We start from the raw sequence: 13,540 nt of genomic DNA on the forward strand, positions 1-13,540 counted from the left end.
AAATGCAACAGTCTGATTGGATGGTTGGTATTCAGGTTGGCATAGAGTGGAATTTCGGTTGCAAACCGATTGGAAACGTTGAAGTTGCTTAATTCACGGGCTAGATTAGCAGAAATACGCATTTTCAAAAATTTCTCGGGGAGTGCCCCATACCCCGCAACGATTGATTGCTTGTTTAGGATTTGGGATTCCGGTAAATCACCCAAGGTAGCTTACATTGGACCACTTTGAAGTTGCTGTATTTAAGGGCTGGAATAGCAGGAAAACCTGTTTGTAGCCGTCAAATGTTATTTGGGTTGGGGGTGAATACTAGACGGTAAGCTCAGGGCTCACACTGTCGGTCGCCAAATTCGCAATTTGCGATAAAATTACGAAAGTGGCGATTAAATTTTGTTTTTGGCGATAATTTTGGCGATAAAGTTTAGGGGTACTGGCGATTCTTTTTTAGAATTGGCGAAAAAAAAATCCTTAAAATTCTAATCGTATTTATCCTTGATTAACCATAGCGGTATACTATAAATCAATCAACTTGCTGATAATCCCGAACGTGTCATGAGTAATACGAAACAATTGTCTGGGATTAACGGTTTCAACTGATTGTTAATTGCCGATAATAAAGCCTTTATCTTGTCTTTAGTCGTCATATTAATTAACCCTAACAAATAGATTAGCGGTGACTATTTGATGTTGCGTGATTAAAACAAAGGGGAGTAATCAAAATGGCCGATCGTTACCCGACAACTCTTTTCAAAGAGATCAGGACTCAGACTAGCAATTATTTGCCCATTGACTTCAATGTTAAATGACTGTAACATCACAGGCTGTAGCTTTTTGCTCAACATTCCGTTGGTTCCAATCTTTATAGGCACAATGGGGACAACATTTGGCAATCTCCTCATCATAATTTTGTAGGGGGTTGACCGTTTAGATTTTTTGCTACACGGATTTGAAGTTGACAGGGGTGAAAATCTCACTTCCGACACAATGATTGCTCTGCAGAAAGACACTTTACACCCCCTATCCCTCCGCTGTAATATCATCAGTATTACCCAAAACTGCTATGAAATTGCAAATTTGATCCCTTTTCTCCAATTCTAGACCAAAAAGTCAACCCAAAAATGCAGGAAGAGGGGAGAAAAAAATTAAGGGAAAAATTGTCTATTTACAACTCGCACTACATTCGTCCATCATGAAATAAGGGGAAATAATTACTAGTCTAGTCCTATTTGATAGTTGAATTTTGTTTACTGTATGTGGCTTCATACGACATGTATAAATATAACAGCGTGGCTAATTGGACATTATTATTTCAAATTATATTATCACCATGTTCGAAAACGAAAGAGTGAGTTGAATAGCGACGATTTTGGAGTGAGTAAACTGTCTGCATTTTTTTCGTTACCACCGCCGAAGTGTTCTAAAAATAACGAAGAGTCTGACGTTGGCTCCTCTAGACGAAATGAAATTGACACAACGATTAATGATTCAGATGCTGATTCCATGACGGTACCCGAAATCAACAATAGGCCTATTGTCCACGCGAAACGAAAATTCAAAGAAAACTGGAAATTTGGCAATCCTTGGCAGAGATTTGACGTATACACACAGAAAATGTTTTGTTCAATATGTGGAGATAGTTTTACATCTCTGGGTGTAATGTTCTGAAGAAAGAAAGTATAGACACTCATCTATCTGCAAAAGGTAAGCTGATTTTATGTTGATGAATTTATGTGAATGATTTATATGAGAATATCCTTGACTCAATAACATTCCTGTTACAGAATATCTACGACTCAATAATATCAATCCTGTGAGTGATGACCAAGTATTAAATATAATGTTTATTTTTCAGGTCCATCTAGCCACAAAGCAGCGGTAATGATTATTGAAAATGGCAATGACATGGCTAAGGCCAGAGAGAAATCGGTGTCCAAATCAAAAGAAGCTATAATATCAGCCATGAGAAATGTCCTGTTCATGATTTAAGAATGTTTAAGAATGCACAAGAAATAAAATTGTTTTATGCTATTACAATATGTGATTTTTTTTATTATATATTTTTGGCGGATAAATATTCAAGTTGGCGGAAAAAAAATATCATCATTGTTTTACATAAAACTATTCATCCATTTTGGCGGAAAAAAATTGAAAGCCAGTGTGAGCCCTGGGTAAGCTCCACCCCTTCGTCTCTCGCAGACAACCGGCACCACCGTCTGTAACCCCATTGTTTTTCGGGCATTACAGCCCCCACCCCTCTCAGAAACATTCATCGAGCCCGTACGCCTATGATATTTGATATTTCGAGATTTATCTTTGTAAGAGGACACCGATGAAACACCCTTCATAAAAGGCTATTGGTTATTTTAACTTAAATAAAAAAATTAAAAGTAACATCATGATCCAAATGTATAAATAATGAATTACACCAACCATATATTTATCGTTGATGTTATACATACGAATACAATTTCACACACCGTCTTCTTTATGTTATATTATTATATTATTATTGGCATACCTATCCACTAAGGAAGTTACTCAAATATTTACTTTGTGGGGTCGGTTCCTACATCGCAAAGACGGAAAACACCATTCACCCATCTGATCATACACTGTTTGTTTTGCCATCAACATATTATATTATTTTATTATATTCACAGAGAGAAGGCTCATGATTTCTATAAATTATTGTCCTAGTCCCTTTGTAAATTATTTGCAATAAAATATGTTTAAACCACTGTTATGCTAGGTTCCAACTGTCGTGCGATGTGTTATGATAGGATTGTCCCTATTGAGTCCACGATCTGGTACGTGCAGATACGTTCGGATACGATCTCTAATCTGCTTGGTTAATTTTGCATGCAGTGTGATATATCGTAGGTGAAGTGTCAAAAGGGTGTATCTAAGAATTTCTAAAGATTAAGAAATAGAACTTTTTGCATTTCAAAATTTCCTCAAATCAAGATACAACATTTGGACACATGATACCCAGAACATTTCTAATTGGCGTATACAGATATACACAGCTTAGAAAGAAATGTGCATATTAATTGGGAGAGTTTAAAAATGCCAAACTAAAGGGTATTTGACTAATTTCCCGAGATACACCTTTTTTTGACACTCCACCGACGATATGCTAGTCGTCATTTCTTAAGACGCCTTATTAATAAAACAATAGGCATCAGAAACCCTTCTCATCACATTTGCAACTTGGAATTGTTTTGATGTTTGTATGTTTATGTTGTATTGTTCTTGATAATTATATCATTAGAATATGCCTGTCTGTGCCGTATATAATTCACATTAAGTCTACGGTATTGATTCTTACACTATTATCGTTTGTTTAAGATTTGGATTGACCCCTTTCCAAGACTTTCCTTATTTCAGCATGAATAATGTTTTATAAAGAAAACATGTTTTAGCTTTTCACCTTTAGTGGGAAAGCTTATGAATATCCATGAGTTTTATGGTGGAATCTTTCAGATCCCCACTTTGGCAGAAAGCTAAATTGTAATGTATTCTCTACAGTCTTCAATTTAGTACATTTTTCATAATATCATAATAATATTATCATTTTGCATTTGTATTAAACGTCACCTTTGGTGGCTTTTTAATTTCAATATTGTGTTTGTTGTGATAAGGAAATAGAGCATAAAATATATATTTTGTTATGAGGATGTTATGTTGGCTTGCAGCCTAAGCTATCTCATATTCTGTGTATTGAAAACAAATTTAGAATATGATGTCTGAATTGTCTTCCATATATATTTAAAAATACTGAAGCTGTCGTTTGAGCTTTGAAATAAGATTTGGTCCCAAAAGTGGATAGGTATTAATTTATACAGGCCTACATTAAATTTAATGAATATTTGTAACAGAGTCGCTTTTTAAAGAAAAGTTGCTGTGTTTCTTTTCTTTTTCTGAATACCAGGGGAAAATGAACGGGAATTGTACGGTTGTGTTTGTACCATAATCCGATATTCTACAGTGCCTCTGATTCTTTTTAATTAAAGATGCGTTGTCCCGAAAGTATTTATCGGGTGGTTATTTCCAATAGAAGTTTGGCAAATTACTAGAAAATACTGGATTACCCGAAAAACACCCATAGGGCAGGGCAAGCACTGGCCAAAAATGTCAGGGTATCACTAACTGGCAACCTGAATGTTGTCTGCCAGCTTACTGTGTACTAGCTTGACTGAGGGGGTAATTTTTATTTCTTGATCGAATGGTTAAGTAGATTTGGGAACATTGAGGGGGTATCAACGCACAGAAAGAAAATAACTAAGAATTTATGTAGGCCTTAATATGTATGGTAAATGGACAGTAAGTAATGAAAAATACATTCTGAAAAATGGACCCTCCATCAATGAAATGAGGTGACAGACATGGCTTCTAACAACAGTTTATTCATAGCTTGAGGTATCTTCCCGCGAAAACAAAGTTTTGAGAGGGATTTGAAGCAAATTTTTGATAGATTAGTTAGTTTGAATATGTTTTTGGTCCAAATACATCATCAAATCACACAGTTTGTATACGCGGGAAAGTATTGTTAAAGGCTTTCAAACTATTGTACAATTTAAAGGCATGTAGGATGTAGATCATCTATTTATAGCAATTCTTTTTCACTTTTTGGTTTAGAAACAGAGGCGGGTATCTGCATTTACATTTTCTGTGAGGTATTAGTGAATATTCATTGTTTTGTGCCGATCCTCTTGGCCGGGCGTAGAAAAAAATCAAGATGGTATCCCCGCTTCAATATTTCCATTAGATGCTTGTGACAAGTTGGGCTCTTTGTACACTGAAAAAAACCTTGTCTTGGATCTCAACACAAGGACTTGTGTTAAAAATATTTAACACATGTTTGTGTTGTATTGCAGTGCAATGACACAAGTTAGTGTTCTTTCCAATGTCTTAACACAAACCTGTGTACATTTATAAAATCTTGTGTGTTTTTTTCCATATAATTAATTACGTCGACATTAAAGATAACATTTATTATGTTATTTATCACATTATGTTTTTTATTTATTGAGAAAATCTGAATGGGATTGGGGAACTGAATTAGGGATCTGGCCTAGCCTATATGTAAAACCACTCTTCCTGAATTTGAATGTCGAGTAATTCACTTGATTTATTTTTTAATATTTCTAATTATCTAAAAGGATATATTAATTATTACAAACATTAAATAGAAATCGCAATGTTTGTATCGTGCGATGAATTTAATATCTCTTTTAAAACAACGTATTTTATAACAGTATACTGATATAAAGAGATCAAAGTTTTAGTCAATTATTATCTAAATATAAACTATTTATTTAATTAGACATAATAAAAGATTATTCTGATTCTACTCTTTGTTTATTTTCACTTCTTGTCTCAGACAATATACAGAGACAGGTTATTACAATGTCTGCATTTGGAAGTGTCTGATTGATATCGCCCCAATAAAGTTGACACATCAAAGACAATAACAATGGTGTTATATCTACGTTTTAAAAAAATGTTTGAATGGGCGTGGAAATAGTCGAGTTAATATTTTTATTTAATTTAATTGGTTCATTAATCGAAATTGGACATTTATTCTTACCTGTAAATGACCAATTAAAATGAATTACTATAAAAACAAAGAAATAAATATTTATTGAAAGGGGGGTTGGGATGGTCTAGAGTGTCACGCTTCGACCTCTAGTTGGCCGGTCACCTCTGGCTTGCGGCTGTGGTTTCGATCCCAGGTGTGAGCGTATGTGGCTTGGAGATAGGGGCGCCTTCTGAACCTCGTGGGTTTACTCCGGGTACTCCGGTTTCCTCCCACAGCAAAGACCCCATGCGCGTGCGCTAAGATCATTAAAATGAACTTGTCTGCGAGATCACCTTCGGTGGAAGCGGACGTTAAACGCTAAGAACAACAACATATTTATTGAAGTAATTTTGCGGTATTAAACCCTATGATACTGCAAATGTTAACTGTATTATTAAGCAGTGTGGTAATTCCTTCCTGGATTAGTATCGAAAAAAGTGATATTGTTGTGAAAAAAGTTTGTTCAGAAAATAAGAATATCAGGTTTGTGATTTTTATACGCCCACATTTTCATGTGGACGTATATTGTCGTCGCCCCTGTCCGTCCGGACGTCCGTCCACAATTGTTTGTGAACAATCTACAGGTCACAATTTTTATCCGATTTCAACGAAACTTGACATATAGGTTTATCACCCTAAGATCTCGGATCCTTTCGATATTGGCATGTATCGGACTGTAACTTCATGGATTGTGGTCCCTGATTGAACAAAAAATCACGTTTTTAGCTTGTGAACACTGTAGAGGTCACAATTTTTATCCGATATAGTTTAAATTTGAAATGTAAGTTTATAACCCAAAGATCGTGCTTCCTGTCAATATTTGCGCATATCGGACCGTAACTTCCTGAATTATGGCCCCTGATTGTACGAAAAATTGCGTTTTTAGCTTTATGGACCCTATAGAGGTCATAATTTTTTATCTGATTTAAAAACACGTATTATTATATCACCGTTACACCCTAAGGACGGCTGAGTTCGAATTTCGTGAAAATCGGCCCAAAACTGTAGAGGTCACAATTTTTATCCGATATAGTTTAAACTTGAAATGTATGATTATAACCCAATGATCCTGGTTCCTGTCGATATTCGCGCATATCGGAAGGTAACTTCCTGAATTATGGCCCCTGATTGTACGAAAAATCGCGTTTTTAGCTTGTGGACCCTATAGAGGTCATAATTTTTATCCGATTTAAAAAAAACGTATTATTATATCACCGTTAAACCCGGCTGAATTCGAATTTCGTGAAAATCGGCCCCAAACTGACAGACAAAATGGCCGCCGTTCGTTCTCAAATAGCGTAAAATATGGTATATCAAGGTTGTGGACCCTATAGAGGTCACAATTTTTATCCGATTTTGTTGAAACTTGAAATGTAAGTTTATAACCTAAAGATCGTGGTTCCTGTCAATATTTGCGCATATCGGACCGTAACTTCCTGAATTATGGCCCCTGATTGTACGAAAAATTGCGTTTTTAGCTTGTGGACCCTATAGAGGTCATAATTTTTTATCTGATTTAAAAAAACGTATTATTATATCACCGTTACACCCTAAGGACGGCTGAGTTCGAATTTCGTGAAAATCGGCCCAAAACTGACAGTGACAGACAAAATGGCCGCCCCTCGTTCTCAAATAACGTAAAAATATGGTATATCAAGGTTGTGGACCCTATAGAGGTCACAATTTTTATCCGATTTTGTTGAAACTTGAAATATAAGTTTATAACCCAACGATCTCAGTTCCTTTCAATATTCACGCATATCGGACAGTAACTTCCTCAATTATGGTCCCTGATTGTACGAAAAATCACTTTCTTTTTAGCTTATTGCTGGACAGGGAGGGTTACTCCTACATCTTTAGGGTATGTAATTATTTTATATTTAGTGTATTTACTTTATGCAATTGAATATATTAAAAGCTAACTGTTGTTTTGTGTGTTTAACAATTGAATATAATAAACATAATTTAGTGTATTTACTTTGAATATATATATTGTGTGTTTAACAATATAATAAACTTAATTTTTCAGAAACAATCAGCTAATGGAAACATAAATTGGCGCTGTGTTCACCATTCGAAAGTGGACTACTGTCGGGCGACAGTAATACAGGCAGGGGATGACTTTCGTCCAGGTTTGAAGAACCACAACCATCCCGCCCAGCCCGGTCAACATATTGCCGTCCAGATAAAGGCACAAGTAAGTATATTTTAATCTCACCGCTAAAACATTATACATTATAAATATTGAATCACTATACTATATAAATATTAAATCACTGAAAACATCAACAAAATGTAAAAAAACTATTAAATGTTTATTTTACATTTTACAGGTCTGTAAGAATTCCGAAAAGGACGTCTTTACCACGTCGTCGGCCCAGGTAGTTGAAGAGATCTTGCTAGACCTGGCATCCGAGACGGCTCCTTTTCACAGCAGACCCAAAATGTCCACATTGGTCCGGAGTGTCAACAGATACAGGCAAAAGTCACGACCAGATGACCCTACTGATATAGAAAGTGAAGTGAGTATTTAAATTATTAATATAAACGAAAGACATAAAACATACGATGGTTATTTATTACATAAAAATTAATCTACGATATTTATTCCATCATTGAATAACATACAATTAAACTATTTTTTTTATTTTTCTATTTATAGATCGACACAGAATTCGTAGAAATAAATATGGGTAATTTTTTAAGAAAAGATATCAAAGATGGTACCAACAGGCATCTGGTTTTAGCCACTGATACCCAGTTGCAGCTGTTAAGTAAAACGAAGGTCCTTTTCGTCGACGGCACTTTTTGGGTTGTGAAAAGCCTTTCACTCAGCTCTTTTCGATTCATGGCTTTATTACTAAAGGCTCGATGGCTACACAAGTTCCCTTGGTATATTGTTTGATGTCAGGCAGATTACTGCAAGATATGTTTTAATTTATTTATTTCATATATTAAACATTAACAATGTAAGTATATTCAATCTCATCGCTAAAACATTATAAATATTGAATTAATATACTATTAAATTATAGTATTAAATCATTGAAAACAATACTTATTATATTTTTATGTAAATTTCATTTATAATAATTTTATATTTCTAGGTTTTTGAAGCTATTAAGGAGTTGTGTCCAGTTTTAGCTGTACGAGAATTCGTGGCTGACTTCGAAATAGCTACATGGCAGGTCTTGAAGGATACCTTTCTAGGAACACCCATTAAAGGTTGCGTTTTCCACTGGTCGCAAGCAGTCTTTCGCAAGATCCAGGAAAATGGTCTGCAGGTATGTATAGGCAACTTCTAAAATAAACAATATTCTGTAATCATTAGCAATTATCAATAATCATTATCTTTTGTATTTGTGGTAATTGTAACTAAAGTAAAGTAAAGTTATTACAATTCTAGAAAAAATAAATGAACATAATGAATGATAATTTTTTTAAATTTTTATTATCATTTCAGGTTGCTTACAACGAGCGAGGGGATGCTTACAATTTTTTTGCGTCAACTCATGGCCTTACCATTCCTTCCTGAAGAGAAAATTCATGGTGCCTTCATGGACATGTTCCAGAAAACAGAAGATGAGAGAGTGATTAGTGTTCTTGAGTACGTGGAGAACCAATGGATATGGAACCGAGTGTTTAGTGCGAAGAGTTGGTCCGTTTTGATGCGCTCCGTTCGCACGAATAATGACGTCGAGGGGTGGCATAACCGAATCAACTTTCGACTGAACACTCGGGGACCAGTTCCATTTTATTTATTGCTTGCGGAACTACACAAAGAAGCACAGAAACTCAAATTGGATATGGTGATGCTCACCGAAGGAAAAATTAGCAGATGCCAACGAAGCAGAGCTGGACTTATGCAGACACGCATATTCTCTCTTTGGACCAACTACAATGCGGGTGAAATAGATACTAGTAGGCTATTGAGAGTGTGCGTTTCTGTACGGTCCCTCTGCGGAAACATCGTCGTAAGTGTATTGTAGTGTTGTTTGTAGTGAAGTGTGTTGTATCAACTATAAAACTAAAAGAAAAGAAAAAAAAAGTAATAGTGTATCACATTTATGAACACAATAACCCTGTTCACAGTATTGTATTGTATTGTATTGTATTGTATTGTATTGTATTGTATTGTATTGTAAATCCGTTCAACTATAAAACTAAAAGAAAAGAAAAAAAATTATGAACACAATACCCTGTTCACAGTTATTTACGAACCTGTTTAATTTTTATTTTAAATAACATCTAGTTAACACAGTACTCAGTTCAAAGTTGAATACGAAACTATGGCTATTATTAATCGCATCAACTGAATACGTTGTTTTTTAATGTGATAAATATACTGGTCATGAATACGCCGATTTTACCGGTAATGAATTATCCTGGTAATGAATACGCTATGAATATCCATCCCTCGAAAATGTGGGCGTATCCTGCCTGGCAGCTGCTGGTGGTATTTTTTAATACAATATATTTATAACGCAAATTTTTCGTTTCGGTTAAAACAAAATATACGTCCATTTTAATTCGCCGAAGGATGTGTGACTAACAGAAATATGGCGGGCGGACAAACTGACCAAACAGTATATTTCGAGATATTTGAGGTAAGCTAATTTAATATTATATCATAACTGTATGTGCATAATTGTGTTGCTGTGTGATTAAATATTCAAAAAATCATTCTTAGGATACAGCCTCGACACCAGTCCGCCCTGAATTGCAATGTTTGTTTTGTGTTCTGGGCGCCATTTTGAAAAAAACTGACATGACCTATATAATACAATCCAGCGATAGTGCAGTCTAATTCCTTTAAAAGGGAATCCGAATTTGTTAATTTTCTGCAATATCACTTCGGTGGAAGCGGACGTTAAATAAAGCTATTTCACGTAAAAAGACTTACAATAAAATCCAGGTGAATTGGGAAAAAATATTCATGTATTTTCTTGATGAAGAGTAGCTATTTCAATTTGTAAATGCCCAGTCATCTTAGACAAATAATAATTCAAATTTCAAATGAGTTGTATTTATTCAAATCATACCATGAAGAATTGTATTTTTCCACTTGCATAATAATAAAAACTTGACTTTTATTATTTTATTTCTTCAGGCCAAGAACATGGAAAATTGGTAATTGCCTTGTATCACTGCTAACTATAAGGCACAGGGAGCCATGGGCAGAAATGATAATAAAAGGTAAGACTTTTAAATACCTCGCAAAAACATAGCAAGGTTTAGTATGGTTCTCGGATATGTTACTGTGTACAGACTGTACAAAAAATATTTATACACTTGCTATTACAGTACTGGCCAAATTAATAGCAATTTTTTCTAAAAACGTTGCGGAATTAACTCACTATAACTGAATTATGAATAAAATCATACACCGTGAATATATTGAACTGAATATTCTTACACATAACCATATTGACATCTACTTCACATTGCATGGTTGGTCGACACAACGCCGTGTATAGATAAAGTTGCGACAACTGTGAAGCAAGGAATTTCATATGACGTCATGCAAACTTATTATCTATTTATATGCCCTATTATATTGTTGGATGTCATAGATTTCAGCGAATAAGTGTCTAAAATTCAGTAAATTTCAGTAAATTAACTATTTATGGCCATATAAGTTACCCGCTAGTTTTAAAAAGACACTCGTTGTGATGGATCGATCAGTGTATTGCCCCCAGGCTTCAAATATCTTAGCGTTTATTTTACAATATGTTTTTCTACAATTTCTAAATTTACTATCAATAAATTAAAATTCGATTTACTATCAATAAATTTAAAAAATATACTCAGTCAAATTAAAAACTTGACACTCGGGATTTTTGGGACTAGATTTTTAATATTTGGTTTAAGGCAACTATTTTAGTGTTATGTTGTGCACAGTCGACCTTGACATCAATAGAAAGCAAGAATACGTCTCGCCGAAAGTCCTTGACATTGATAACGTTCGTGATGTCACAGTACCCCCCAAAATGAAATTCACAGACTTGAAGAACAATCGGAATAAAGTGTTTAGTAACGGTTGTGGCCTCCTCTAGCATCTCGTACTGCCACACAACGTCTTCTCATGGATCTCAGAACATTAGTAAACACTACCCGAGGAAGACGTCGCCACTGCTGAGCAAGAGCATGTTGAAGGTCCTGCAACGTCAGTGGTGGATTCACTTGCTGACGAACACGTCGACCCAGTTCGTCCCAGATGTGTTCAATAGGATTAAGGTCGGGGCTAAGCGACGGCCAATCCAGGACTTGGACACCGGCATTTCTTAAAAAATTCTGGGTAGCAATTGCTGTATGGGGTCGAGCATTGTCTTGTTGAAACGTTAGTCCAGGCCCATGTCTCTGCATAAACGGAAGAAGAACAGGTTGCAAAATCTGATCCCTGTACTGGACAGCATTTAAGTTCCCTTGGACAACAACAAGAGGAGAACGTCCATGTGCAAAAAAAGAACCCCAAACCATGACGCTGCCGTCACCAAATCGGTCAACTTCTCTGACGCATACTTGAGCGTAACGTTCACCTCGTCTGCGGTACACTCGGGCCCTGCCATCGGCAAATCTCAAAGTGAATCGAGATTCGTCACTAAAGACAACCGAATTCCACTGTCTTTGAGAAAATCTTGCGTGTCTTGTGGCCCACACAAGTCGGTTACGGCGATGAAGAGGTGTCAATATTGGTCCATTATAGGGCCTCCGAGCTCGAAGACCAGCAGCCTGCAAGCGATTTCGAACAGTTTGTGCAGTTACCCTTCCACCAAACATCTCTCTACTTGTGGAGGTTGAAGTGACAAATCTGTTTCTAAGATGACGTAATCGTATTGCTTGATCTTCCTGGAGTGATGTCACACGTGGCGCTCCCGCCCTTGGACGGTCGGCAATAGTTCCAGTTTGAAGCACTCCCATTCTAAGATTAATTATTGTCTGGCGTGAACAATTAAAGGCTCTTGCAACAGTGACCACAGACTGACCAGCATAGAACCTACCTATAGCACGTAGACATTCTACATTTGAAAGGCTCGACATTTTCTAACAAAGATGAAAATAACAATTTTAATTTGTTTTTCCAGTTCAAGTTACGTGTGCGTGTTCAGTTTAAGCAAACTTGCATCGATTTACCTCACGAGTTTTTCAGGTTTTTCATCTTTATATGCTCAAAAGTCACGTGATTCACGTGACTGTACAATTTTATGAAATTAAAGACTTCTTACTACTTACTATCGTTAGAAACACTTTAAAATTTATTTGACTTTCCAGAAAAAAAAATTCGATTTACTATCAATAAATTAAAAAAAAATTAATATATATTCGATTTACTATAAATAGATTAAGAAAAATAAATAAATATATTCGATTTACTATCAATAATATGCTGCCAACGATCGCAAATGTCACATGTCACAGGATGTTGACATGTGCTCAATCCTTTTGATATTTGTCAATAAAATATGTTTAAAATAACGAATACAAAGATCAGCCATGGTGTAAATCCAAAAGATGAATGATAATCTTTCACTTTCGGATCATATTTATAGTTAGATAACGCTTTAGATCAAAGTAATTAATTTTAATTGTTCATTTATCTGGCTTCTTACCTAAATGTGTAAATACAACTCAACTCTCGCGTCATGTTTTTATTACTAATCAATAACAATTAAATTTAAGAAAAATAAATAAATATATAAGTCAAGTCACCTGTATTGCATGTTCGATGCTGCCACAATGGGTCGTACTAACAGCGACATTTGTTTCAGGCATATTTGTTTCATCAGGACACGTCTGGTGTCATGTGAATGCAACGACAACAGCCTGGTTGATTGATTTGTTGATTGAAGTTCAGATGTCTACATTAAAATCGACCACTTTCAGGTTGCCGTATTCACGGGCTGGCAAGACCGACTTGAAATTTCTAGAAATTGTCTGGGGGAGACAGGCCCCAACAAA

General features: G+C 35.5%; 1 pseudogene; it reads left to right on the plus strand.

The window, feature by feature from the left end:
• Positions 1-8,270: 8,270 nt before the first annotated feature.
• On the plus strand, positions 8,271-13,161 carry LOC126809640 (uncharacterized; annotated as a pseudogene).
• The last annotated feature ends 379 nt before the right edge of the window (positions 13,162-13,540 follow it).

Source organism: Patella vulgata, chromosome 2, assembly GCF_932274485.2.
Source record: "Patella vulgata chromosome 2, xgPatVulg1.2, whole genome shotgun sequence".
Taxonomy (NCBI): Eukaryota; Metazoa; Mollusca; class Gastropoda; family Patellidae; genus Patella; species Patella vulgata.